This window comes from Canis lupus, chromosome 32, assembly GCF_003254725.2.
Source record: "Canis lupus dingo isolate Sandy chromosome 32, ASM325472v2, whole genome shotgun sequence".
NCBI classification, from domain to species: domain Eukaryota; kingdom Metazoa; phylum Chordata; class Mammalia; order Carnivora; family Canidae; genus Canis; species Canis lupus.
In genome coordinates this window covers 32,086,725-32,099,508 of record NC_064274.1, presented here as the reverse complement: position 1 = coordinate 32,099,508, position 12,784 = coordinate 32,086,725, and positions in this window count along the sequence as shown.

Genomic DNA, 12,784 nt, shown 5'->3' with positions numbered 1-12,784 from the left:
ATTCCTGGAGAGAACTCAACGGGGCTGTCAACTCCCCAAATCTCCCAGAAGCCAGGGGAAAGAATGCCCTAGGTCTGAACAGAGATCTGGGTGGTACACCACAGGATCTTTTTTTTTTTTTTTTAAGATTTTATTTATTTATTCATGAGCAACACAGAGAGAGAGGCAGAGACACAGGCAGAGGGAGAAGCAGGCTCCACGCAGGGAGCCTGATATAGGACTCAATCCCGGGTCTCCAGGATCAAACCCGGGGTTGCAGGCGGTGACTAAACCGCTGTGCCACTGGGGCTGCCCCACCATATATATCTTTTATATATATATGACTGTATAACATATATAATGTAATATATGTAATATATACATCATATATAACATATATTATACATATGAATATAACATATAAATGGGACATACAGAATAAAACATACAACCAGTATGTTGGAAAGAATAATGCAACTGTTATGTCCTAATCCCTGGAATATGTGAATATCATATCTTACATGGCAAAAGAGACTTTGCATGTATGATTAACTTAAATAATTTGAGATGGGGCTATTATCCTGGATAATATGTGTGAGCCTAATGTAATCATAAGGGAAGGCCAGAATCGGAGGAGATCTGATGATGAAAGCAGGGATGGGAGCAATGTAGCAGCAATGAAGGAATGTAGCAGACTCTAGATGATAGAAAAGCCAAAAAATGTTCTCTCCTCTAGATCCTAGAAAGATCTTAGCTTTGCCAACATTTTGATTTTTGCCCCATCAGACCCATTTGTTTATTTATTTATTCATTCACTCATTCATTCATTCATTCATTCATTCATTCATTCATTCATTCGAGACACAGGGAGAGAGGCAGAGGGAGAAGCAGGCTCCATGCAGGAAGCCCGACGTGGGACTCCATCCCGGGTCTCCAGGATCACACCCTGGGCTGAAGGCGGCACTAAACCACTGAGCCACCCAGGCTGCCCATAAGACCCATTTTAGATGTCTGAATTAGAACTCTGAAAGGTAGTAAATTTGTGTTGTTTTAAACTACTAAATTTATGGTAATTTGTTACAGTGACAATGAGAACTAATATACCTAAGTATCAGATCCCCACGTTGATCAATAGAACATTAACCATGCCTCTAAGAACACCTGTATACCTTTCTCCAGTCACATTTCTCTCCTTTTCTACCAAAGGTAACAACTATTCTATTAATCTTATCATTCCCTCACTTTTCATCATAGTTTTACTACATACATATTATATACCATTAATACTTATATATCATATTAACAAGTATTATTAATATATAAAATGCATTATATATTAATAAATGTTTCTAATGATATATTATTAAGTGTTTATGTTTTTATAGTATTTTGATATTGCTTTATCACTCAACATAGTTTTGGAGGTTCAGGGATATGAATGTGTGAAGGTGTGGTTCATTTTTTTACTGCTGTTAATATTCTAGTTCTTTGAGTATATGGTAATTTAACTATCCTCCTGTTAGACATTAATCTACCTTGATTTAATCAGCAAATTTCTGCTTTCCAAACTAGCAAGGGAGAAGTCTGAGGAAAAGCACTTTGGGGAGATCAATGTAGTATCACAGTCTTTCCCTTTTTATCGACCTTGGTTTCTTTCCTGGCAAAGGAATAATATCTTTCTCATGACCTAACTTACATGGTAAGTTCCTAGATGATAGAAATTGCAATAAGCATATGTTTTATATTGTATAATACCTCAACAGCATTTTGCTGGTGCTGAATAATTTTTTTTAATTTATTTATTCAGAGAGAGAGAGAGACTGAGAGGCAGAGACACAGGCAGAGGGAGAAGCGGGCTCCATGCAGGGAGCCTGACGCGGGACTCGATCCTGGCTCTCGAGGATCAGACCCCGGGCTGCAGGCAGCGCTAAACCGCTGCGCCACTGGGGATGCCCTGAATAATTGTTAAATAATAGCAATAAATGTTATGTACTTCTTGCATGAAGTGGTCAGGACCTTTTGGTTGCAGACTACAGAAACTACAGAAACTCAATTTATACAAGCTTAAGCAGAAAATGTATTGGTTTAGCTCACATCTGGAAATTTCTTTCATCTGTAGGAGGAGCTAGAGTTTTAAGACACATCTAAATACAAGGGTTGAAATGATGTCATTAGGACTCTGTATCTGTCTGTTTTTCAGATTGCCCATCTCTGCCTGACATTATTCTCAGAAAGAAAATATCATAATGGAAAGATGCCTGTTGTTAGCTTCAGATATGCTTCATTTTACAAATTATTTTTTCCAGAAAAAGAGAATATCCTACTTTCTCCTAGTGACCACATATGAAATCTCTGATGATTCAGAGATATTTTGATTGGTTTTGCTTACGTCACAGTAGTCCTACCTGCTTTACATGAACTGAAAATATTAATGTGAAATGGGTGAGGGTCCTCCAAAGGAAAGGATGCTGAGTAGAGAAGAAATGTCCTCTACCACATTTATCAGGAACTTTTCTAGGTTTAATGCATTTAACACTTTGCTTAATGTGAAGATGTTGAGATCTTAATCTAATAAAAATGATCTTTATAAGGATGGATTCCCACAATCATAAAGCTGCAAATAGAATTTCTATTTAATTATTATTATTATTATTATTATTATTATTAGGTTACATTTCCTCTTTGATAGCTAGAATGTTCTTAAAGTAAATGGAAAAATCTATGAGGAACATGTCATTTTGTTGAATTTTGAACCACGAAAATTTTAGGCTTCAAATGCTGATTTTCACAGTATGCATGCTGTGAAAAATACCTGTGACAAGACTTATTTCACTTTCAGTTTAGTGCTTCTCTAATTTGGAATATAGATGTTTCTTATTTTAGTTTGACTGTGATTGTGTGTATTGGGCCATATGAATAGACAAAATGATTGACTGGATCTAAGAGCAGAAGGGCTGTGAATAACAAGGCCTGGGTTCCCACAAAACTATATTAATAAAGCTTTACAATAATTACACACGTTGCAATTATCCCCCATGTTGCAATTTATCCTTTTACTTACTGAATTTAATCATCCAGTAGGATGTGAACACCTCAAGGTCAAAACAAGGATTATGTTTTAGTAATTTTTAAAAAAAATATTTTATGTATCTATTCGTGAGAAACACAGAGAGAGAGGCAAAAACATAGGCAGAGGGAGAGGCAGGCTCCCTGTGAGGAGCCTGATGCAGGACTGGATCCTCTGACCCCGGGATCACCCCCTGAGCTGAAGGCAGATGCTCAACTGCTGAGACACCCAGGCATTCCATTTTTTAGTCATTTTTGTATCCCAAACCAAGACAAACATCTGGCACATAGAACTCACTGAAAAAAGATATATTGAATTATTATTGTTCAATTAAAATCTATTTCCAATTTGTCTTACTTTCATCATTCCTTTATCGTATTTATTATGCAAGCTGACTTTTATCATAGCTTTAATATAGTAGACTTTGGTGTTATTGTAGTATGGGCTCACCTAGGTGCTCTAGTTGCTAATTTTCTTATCAATAATAATAAAGTTGCTTCAAATAAAATTTCACGGGCAGCCCGGATGGCTCAGCGGTTTAGTGCCTGCCTTCAGCCCAGGGCCTGATCCTGGAGACCCGGGATCGAGTCCCATGTCAGCTCCCTGCATGGAGCCTGCTTCTCCTTCTGCCTGTGTCTCTGCCTCTCTCTCTCTCTCTCTCTCTGTGTGTGTGTGTGTCTCTCGTGAATAAATAAATTTAAAAACCTTTAAAAAATTTTTTCACAATATCATTGGATTATTTGCCTGAAGGTGCTTGTGATACATTATACTCAGCAGTTTTCTGAAATTTTTGATGTCTCATGATGAACCACCTTCTTTATGCAGGGTTTTAATGGTAAATATATAAGTATTAATATCCTGAGTAGATTTTATTTCCAACTGTAAGTTCTCATTAGTTTTTTTAAATATTCATAAGTACTTTAAAGCAAAACAAGAAGGTATATTTCAATACATAATGATACTTGTTCAAGAATGGTGGGTAAAATGAAGAGAGAGAATGTGTTAAGTACTCTATGTATAAATAACCACTAGGAAGTTTCAAAGTAGAGACAATCACAACCTGTATGGGGAATCATTAAACTTTCATGAAGAGGTTTAAGGTAAGGAGACTGCATTCCTCAATATAGGTTGGATAAAATTTAATAGTTTTAATTGGGCAGAGAGAGTGAAAGAAGGCTATTTCTGGTTGAAGAAATATCATGTAAAATATAGGGAAGCTCAGAGAATAGAATTAATAAGGCAGGGTTATTCATTTCTTTCAACAAATACTTAGCAACTGTCAACTATGTAAGAGGCATTGTATAGGTGATGGGTGACCCAGTTGTCCCCGAGCTGGAGGAGACTTCACACAGGAGGCTGTTGAAGAGATTATACTCTTCAGACCTGTACTACATCTGCCTACTTGACATCTTTGGATGTTTCAATCTCAACACATCCACAGCTGAACACATTTCTTTTGGTGGCAAGGTTCCCGCCCCCCACTATTTGTAAGCTTAGAAGCCATAGAGGCTGACTCCTCCCTTTTTTATGTCTTCTAATAAAAAACATGGGCATATGAGCTAGACTTCACCATCAGGACATTCCTGCCAGGGCTTTACATCTGGAACAAGATTTAAAGGCAAAGATTAAAGGATGGTGAGAAGTCATTTACAGTAGTGCTGGCATTATCCAGTAGTAGTGGCAACAGTGATGTCTTCTATTATCCCCTACTTGAGATACTTAAATGGCATTCCATCACCCTACAAATAAGGATAACATTCTACAACCTGGTTTAGAGGGTTCTGCATGATGGGTCTCTACATCTCTCCAGAGGCATTTTTATGTTTCTCTCTCCTCACAGCCCTAGCCACACTGGCCTATTCTAAGTGCCTCACACTTGCCAAGACCATAGGATCATTTTGTGTATTGTTTCATCTGCCTGTGATTTTTCTCCTCTCTCTTCATTTACTAATTCTGTAGTTAAGAGTGTGTACCCTAGAACCAGACTTTATAATAATCTCATAATTTATAAATATAATTTATAATCTCAATTTTACTACTAAATGCTGTGCGATCTCAGGGCAAGACACTTAACTATTATGTACCTTAATTTTTCAGCTGTAAAAATAGGAGAACAAAAGAACCAACTAAAGCAATGTTGTAAGGGTTAAATGGGTTAATAACACATGTGAAACACATAAAATAGTACCTGGCATATAGCATAGCTATGTAACTGTTGGCTGTTAGTTGATTAATCTCAGATTAGGCATGGCTTTTACAGGGAAGGCTTCCAAGTCCAACAACATTATTCTAGGCTCACTGTACCTTTCTTCATAGCACCAGTCATAGTCATAGTTTTGTACTTATTTATGTGATTTTTTAAAAAACTGAGATATAGGCTACACAGGTGTTTCTTTTATTCTTTTATTTTTAGGTTTATATACTCCTATAAAATTTTGCTATTGAATATTTAGTAGTTTTATTAGTGTAAAATTAACAGGATAATCTGCATATATTTAAAGCATATGATTTCATATAGCTTTGATGTATGTGCACAAAGTATCACCACAACCAGGCCATATCAAATTTTTTTAAAAAAGATTTTATATATTTATTCATGAGAGACACAGAGACATAGGCAGAGGGAGAAGCAGGCTCCATGCAGGAAGCCCGATGTGGGACTTGAACCCGGGACACGCCCTGAGCCAAAGGCAGATGCTTAACTGCTGAGCCACCCAGGTGTCCTGGCCATATCAAACTTTTAAGTGACCTTACTCCCAATGTTTCCACGGAGGGTGGAATGTGATGACTGTTCTGATTCCTTGTCTGCCTGAATATATCTTTATTTCAGCCACACAATTAGATACATAGTTTAGTTTTATGTAAAATCCTAGATTCAAAGTTCTTTTCTTTCACTATTTTGAAAATATTTTTTCATGCTCTTCTTACATGCCAGTTTTATTCTTGTAGCTTTTATGTGATTATTTAACTGATGTCTTTTTCCACAGGGAGGCTATAATCTCCAAGACCACAGGTCTTGATTGGTTTGTTCTTATCATTTTATCTCCTTGTGCATCCATCACACTGCCTTGGCACTAATAGATGTTCATTCATATATGTTGAATGAATGAACAAAGGCTTAGGATGAGGCAAGTTTAGAAATATATTTGGGATAATGTTTTGGATGGCTCTGAATGCTAGTTAAAGAGTTTTAATATGATTTGGCAAACAATAGAGTTGTACAAGGTTTTAAAATATTGTAGTGTAGTGACATAATTAGAGCAGCACTTTAGGAAGCTTATTCTGACAGCAGTATATTAGATACATTGGAGTATGGGAAACTAGAATCATGGAAACCAATTATAGTGCCATAGCCACAATGTAGGCTAAGTAATGAAGGGCTGAACTCAGATGCTGGATGTGGGAATTACAAACTGAAGATATATTTGAGACAGGATAGGACTTGACAAGGGTGATTTTTAAATTTCAGATCTGGATGACTGAGATACAATATTCCATGGAAAGAAGTAGGAGATCTCAGAGAAGCAGATAGTTTAGATGAGGCTTATGTTCTGAGTTAGGATTTAAATGATTTCGATTTGAGGTGCTCTTGGGATATTCATATCAAGATGGACAGGAAAAACCTGAAAATATGGCTGAGGAGCTGAGCATATAGATCAAAACTAGAGCTATGGTTTTAAACAGGACAGGCCAACTATGACCCATGGATATCCAGCCTACTGCCTACTTTTGTATGGCATATATGCCAAGACTGTATTTTACCTTTTTAGATGCTGAAAAAAATCAAAAGGGGAATATTTAGTGATACATGAAAGTTACATAAAATTAAAAAAAAATTTTTTTGGAGCAGAGCCATACTCATTCATTTCCATAAAGTCTATGTCTGCTTTTGTGCTACCAAAGCAAAGTCAAATAGTTGCACCAGAGACTATATGCACTGTAAAGCCTAAAATATTTACCATCTGGCCCTTTGAAGAAAGAAATAAAACTTGCCACAGTATACATACATTACTGATTTGTCAACTGTTGTCACTCTTCTATAAAGCAATCTGACCAGAACAAAAGACCAAAAAATGAAAATAGCTGTGTTAAAATAACAAAATTATGGAATTTTCTCTCCTTTTACAATTGTTTTTCAAGTATTTAGGTAAGACACTGATAATTTTTCTTAAAACAAATTTTATAAAAATTCATTCAAGAATTTCAGGCAAAAGCAAATGGATTTGCTATTTGAATGAAGAACAAAATTCTAGGTCAATAATAAAAACTGGAACACTTTGTTAAGTCATACCAAGCAGAATTTTACACAAATGAAGCTTATTATAAGATGTGGTGGAGGAATGAGAAAATAGATTCCTCTTGCTTAGCCACAAGGAGGAGCTCTGTCATAAATGGGTCAGTCATCTCTGGTTAAAGGCCCAGGTCTTAGCTTCAAGACACAGGAATTCAATTTTTCAATTATCTGGGAGTTGGTTTTTTGAGTGTATTTCCTCCCAATAAGAAAAACAACTTGGTACACTAAAAAGAAAAAGTGGATAGATGAGCGTGTGTAAAGTAGTTATCAAAGTAGAATAACTTCTTACTATAAAGACATGGTATGTCTGACCCAGGTGCTTCATTGATCAATCACAATACCTTCTGCTATGGATAAAGTGGACAAATATTGGGAAATCATTGTTCTCTTATTTTAGACTCTATAATGATCATTATCCTTCAGTTACTTACCATTACACCATTGTAGACAACAATAAAAAATACCAGAAGTTTATTTTTATATTTATTCTCTTTAATAAAATTAAGGAAAGAGTTATAATCTTTCTGATGGAATTTGGGGGAACACTCTAACACTGTAAAAGTTAATTCAGAGAATGATTTTTTTACTCTCTTCCAAATTTTGTGAAATTCATCCTTTTTAGGAATTATATTTTCATATGTTTAACTTAAAGCAGGTGCTTAATATATTTTGTGATTTTTTTTCAGCTCCCTTTATTTTCCTTTTATCATGATCAATAATATAGTAAGGAATATCAAATCAGGGATCCCTGGGTGGCGCAGCAGTTTGGCACCTGCCTTTGGCTCAGGGCGCGATCCTGGAGACCCGGGATCGAATCCCACATCGGGCTCCTGGTGCATGGAGCCTGCTTCTCCCTCTGCCTGTGTCTCTGCCTCTCTCTCTCTCTCTGTGACTATCATAAATAAATAAAAATAAAAAAAAAAGGGTCATGTCCCCATTTAAAAAAAAAAAAGGAATATCAAATCATTAAAAATATAATTTTATAGGGTTTGAGGTATATAGAATTATGTCAATATTGAAATATGCTACAGTACTTTCTGTGGTAATTTTTTTAGGACATATTTTCTGTTGTGATATAAAATGGCAGCTGGAATGGCATAAATGAATGTGTAAAAGTATAAATGTATGCTTCCTATGTCAGGCATATCAAGTTTGAAGGGCAAGTGAGGACAATATATAAAAAAAACAACAAACCAGAAATCTGTTGGAAATGTATACCTCAATATGTGGACAAAGATCAGGCCTAGAGATACTAGAATTGAAAATCAAGACAGAGCAGAAGAAGGCAACAAGAAATATAAAGAGAGGCTATGTGCTGTGAAGGTAACGTATATAAAAGTTTCTACCATAGTGCCTGGCACATACTGTGCAACTTATACATGATTATATTAAGAATGAATGGGGTAGTTGAGGAACATTAGAATTATGTGAAGAAAAAGAAGCCATCAAGAGTGATTTAAGAACTGTGTGGAGGTTCCTCAGAGAGTTAAAAATAGATCTGTTCTACGACCCAGCAGTTGCACTGCTGGGGATTTACCCCAAAAATACAGATGCAATGAAGCGCCGGGACACCTGCACCCCAATGTTTCTAGCAGCAATGTCCACAATAGCCAAACTGTGGAAGGAGCCTCGGTGTCCATCGAAAGATGAATGGATAAAGAAGATGTGGTTTATGTATACAATGGAATATTACTCAGCCGTTAGAAACGACAAATACCCACCATTTGCTTCGATGTGGATGGAACTGGAGGGTATTATGCTGAGTGAAATAAGTCAGTCGGAGAAGGACAAACATTATATGGTCTCATTCATTTGGGGAATATAAAAAATAGTGAAAGGGAATAAAGGGGAAAGGAGAAAAAATAAGTGGGAAATATCAGAAGAGGAGACAGAACATGAAAGACTCCTAACTCTGGGAAACGAACTAGGTGTGCTGGAAGGGGAGGTGGGCGGGGGGTGGGGGTGACTGGGTGGTGGGCACTGAGGGGGACACTTGACGGGATGAGCAATGGGTGTTATTCTATGTGTTGACAAATTGAACACCAATAAAAAATAAATTTACTAAAAAGTGATTTAAGAAATAGTGGAATCTTTTATTAAGGACTGGAATATTTCATAAAATTTCTTCATAATTGGAGTCCTTCCAAGATTTAAATCTATACAAATATTTCCAATAGCTGGTAAAAAGAAAAAAAAAGAAATATAGAAAGAAAGAAAAGAACACACTCGATTCATTTGGCAAGAAAATTCACTTCTCTACACTGAGTGAAGTTAACAACAGCAGCAAATAAGAAGACTGCTAAATGCAGAGGTCATGGAGTGGTTATACAGAAGCCTAATGGTAACCATATATCAAAACTACTAATAAGGGATACCTGGGTGGCTCAGAGGCTGAGCGTCAGCCTTCAACTCAGCCTTCGACTGGGGTCCTGAAATTGCTTCCCGCTTCAGGCTCCTCACAGTGAGCCTGCTTCTCCCTCTGCCTGTGTCTCTGCCTCTCTCTGTGTGTCTCTCATGAATAAATAAATAAAACCTTAAAAAAAACCTGGCTAATAAATATGTAAAGAATAAAGAGAAAGAAATCCAAATATCACTAAAGAAAATCAGTAAAACATGAAAGATAAGAAAGGATCAGAGAAAATCTTCAGAAACAACCACAGAACAAGTAATAAAATGGCAAATATATATCTATTAATAATTACTTTGAATGTAAATGGACTAAATACTCCAATCAAAAGACATAGGATGGCAGAATGGATAAAAAACAAGACCCATCATTATCTGCCTTCAAGAAAACCATTTTAGACCTAAAGACACTTGCAGATTAAAAGTGAGAGGATGGATAAACATCTATCATTCAAATGGATTTTTAAAAAAGCCAGAGTAGCGGGGATCCCTAGGTGGCTCAGCGGTTTAGCGCCTGACTTTAGCCCAGGGCGTGATCCTGGAGTCCTGGGATCAAGTCCCACGTCGCCTCCCGGCATGGAGCCTGCTTCTCCCTCCTCCTGTGTCTCTGCCTCTCTCTCTCTATGTCTATCATAAATAAATAAATAAATAAATCTTAAAAAAAATGCCAGAGTAGCAAAACTTATATTGGACAAAATGGACTTTAACACAAAAATTGTAACAAGAGACAAAGAAGAGCACTATATAATAATAAAGAGAACAACCAGAAGATATAACAATTATAATTATAAATAATTACAATTATAAATATTTGTGCCCCTGAGATGGGAGCACTCAAATATACAGAAAAGTTAATAACAAACATGAAGAGACTAATTGATCAAAATACAACAATAGTAGGGGACTTTAACACCCTACTTGCATCAATGGATAGGATATCTAAATACAACATCAACAAGGAAACAATGGTTTTAATGACAGATGGAAATAGATGGATTTTAAAAAAAATATTTTATTTATTTATTCATGAGAGACATAGAGAAAGGCAGAGACATAGGGAGATGGAGAAGCATGCTCCCCCCCAGAGAGACTTATGTGGGACTCAATCTCAGGACCCTGGGATTAGGACCTGAGCCAAAGGCAGATGCTCAACCACTGAGCCACCCAGGTGCCCCAGATAGATGGATTTAACAGATATATTAAGAACATTCCATCCTAAAACAACAGAATACATATTCTCTGCAAGTGCACGCAGAATATTCTCCAGAATAGATCACATATTACCACAAAACAAACCTTAACAAATGTAAGAAGATTGAAATTATACCATGCATATTTTCTGACCACAATGCTATGAAACTAGACATCAACCACAAGAAAAAATCTGGGAAGGCCACAAATACTTAGAGGTTAAAAATCATGCTACTAAATAATGAATGAATCAAAGAGGAAATCAAAGAAGAAATTTTAAAAAGTACATGGAAACAAATGAAAATGAAAACACTATGGTCCAAACCTGTGGGGTGCAGCAAAAACAGTTCTGAGAGGGAAGTTAATAGCAATACAGGTCTACCTCAAGAAGCAAGAAAATTCTCAAACAACTTAAAGAGCTAGAAAAGGAACAACAAACAAAACCCAAAGCTAGCACAAGGAAGGAAATAATAAAGATTAGAGCAGAAATAAATGATATGGAAACTAAAAATAATAGATCAATGAAATCAAGAGCTGGTTCTTTGAAAAAATAAAATTGATAAACAAACAGAAAGATTTCAAATGAAATCCCAAATGAGAGAGGATAAATAACAACACCACAGAAATACAATTATAGGAGAGTATTATGAAAAACTATAAGCCAACAAATTGGACTACCTAGAAGAAATGGATAAATCCTTAGAAACATAAAAACTACCAAAACTGATACAGGAGGAAATAGAAAATTTGAACAGACCCATAATCAGCAAAGAAATTGAATCAGCATTCAAAAAACTGCCAAAGATCAAAATTTCAGGATTAGACACATTCACAGGTGAATTCTACCAAACATTTAAAGAAGAGTTTATACCTACCTATTCTTCTCAAATTATTTCAAAAAATAGGAAAAGAAGGGAAACTTCCAAATTCATTCTATGGGGCTATCATTACTCTAATACAAAAACTGGATAATGACACCACTAAAAAAAAGTGATACATACAGGAGAATTTCCCTGATGAACACAGATACAAAAATTCTCAATAAAATACTAGCAAACTTAATTTAACAATACATTAAAAAAGAATCATTCACCATGATCAAGTGGGATTTATTCCCAGGCTACAACGGTGGTCCAACATTTGCAAATCAGTAACTGTGTTACATCACATCAATAAGAGAAAGGATAAAAACCATATGATCACTTCAATAGATGCAGAAAAAGCATTTGACAAAGCACAACATTCATGCATGATAAAAAACCTCAAAAAATAGGGTTAGAGGAAACATACCTCAACAGAATAAAGGCTAGCTATGAAAATAACCCATAGCTAACATCATCCTTAATGGGGAAAACTGAGAGCTTTTCCCCTAAGGTCAGGAAGAAGCTAAGGATGTCCACTCTCACCACTTTCATTCAACACAGTCCTGGAAGTCACAGTCACAGAAATCAGAGAACAGAAAGAGATAAAAAGACTCCAGATAAGTAAAAAAGAAGTAAAACTTTCACTGTTTGCAGATGGCATGACACTATATATAGACTATCAAAAAACTGCTAGAACTGATAATTGAATTCAGAAGTCTTAGGATACAAAATCAATGTACAGAAATCTGTTGCATTTCTATATAATAATAATGAAGCAGCAGAAAGAGAAATTAAGAAAACAATCCTATTTACAATAGTGCCAAAAATAATAAGATATCTAGGAATAAACCTAATCAAAGAGGTGAAAGACCTGTACTCTGAAAACTATAAAACATTGATCAAAAGAAACTCAACAAGATCCAAGAAAGTGGAAAGACATTCTATGCTCATGGATTGGAAAACCAAATATTGTTAAAATGTCTA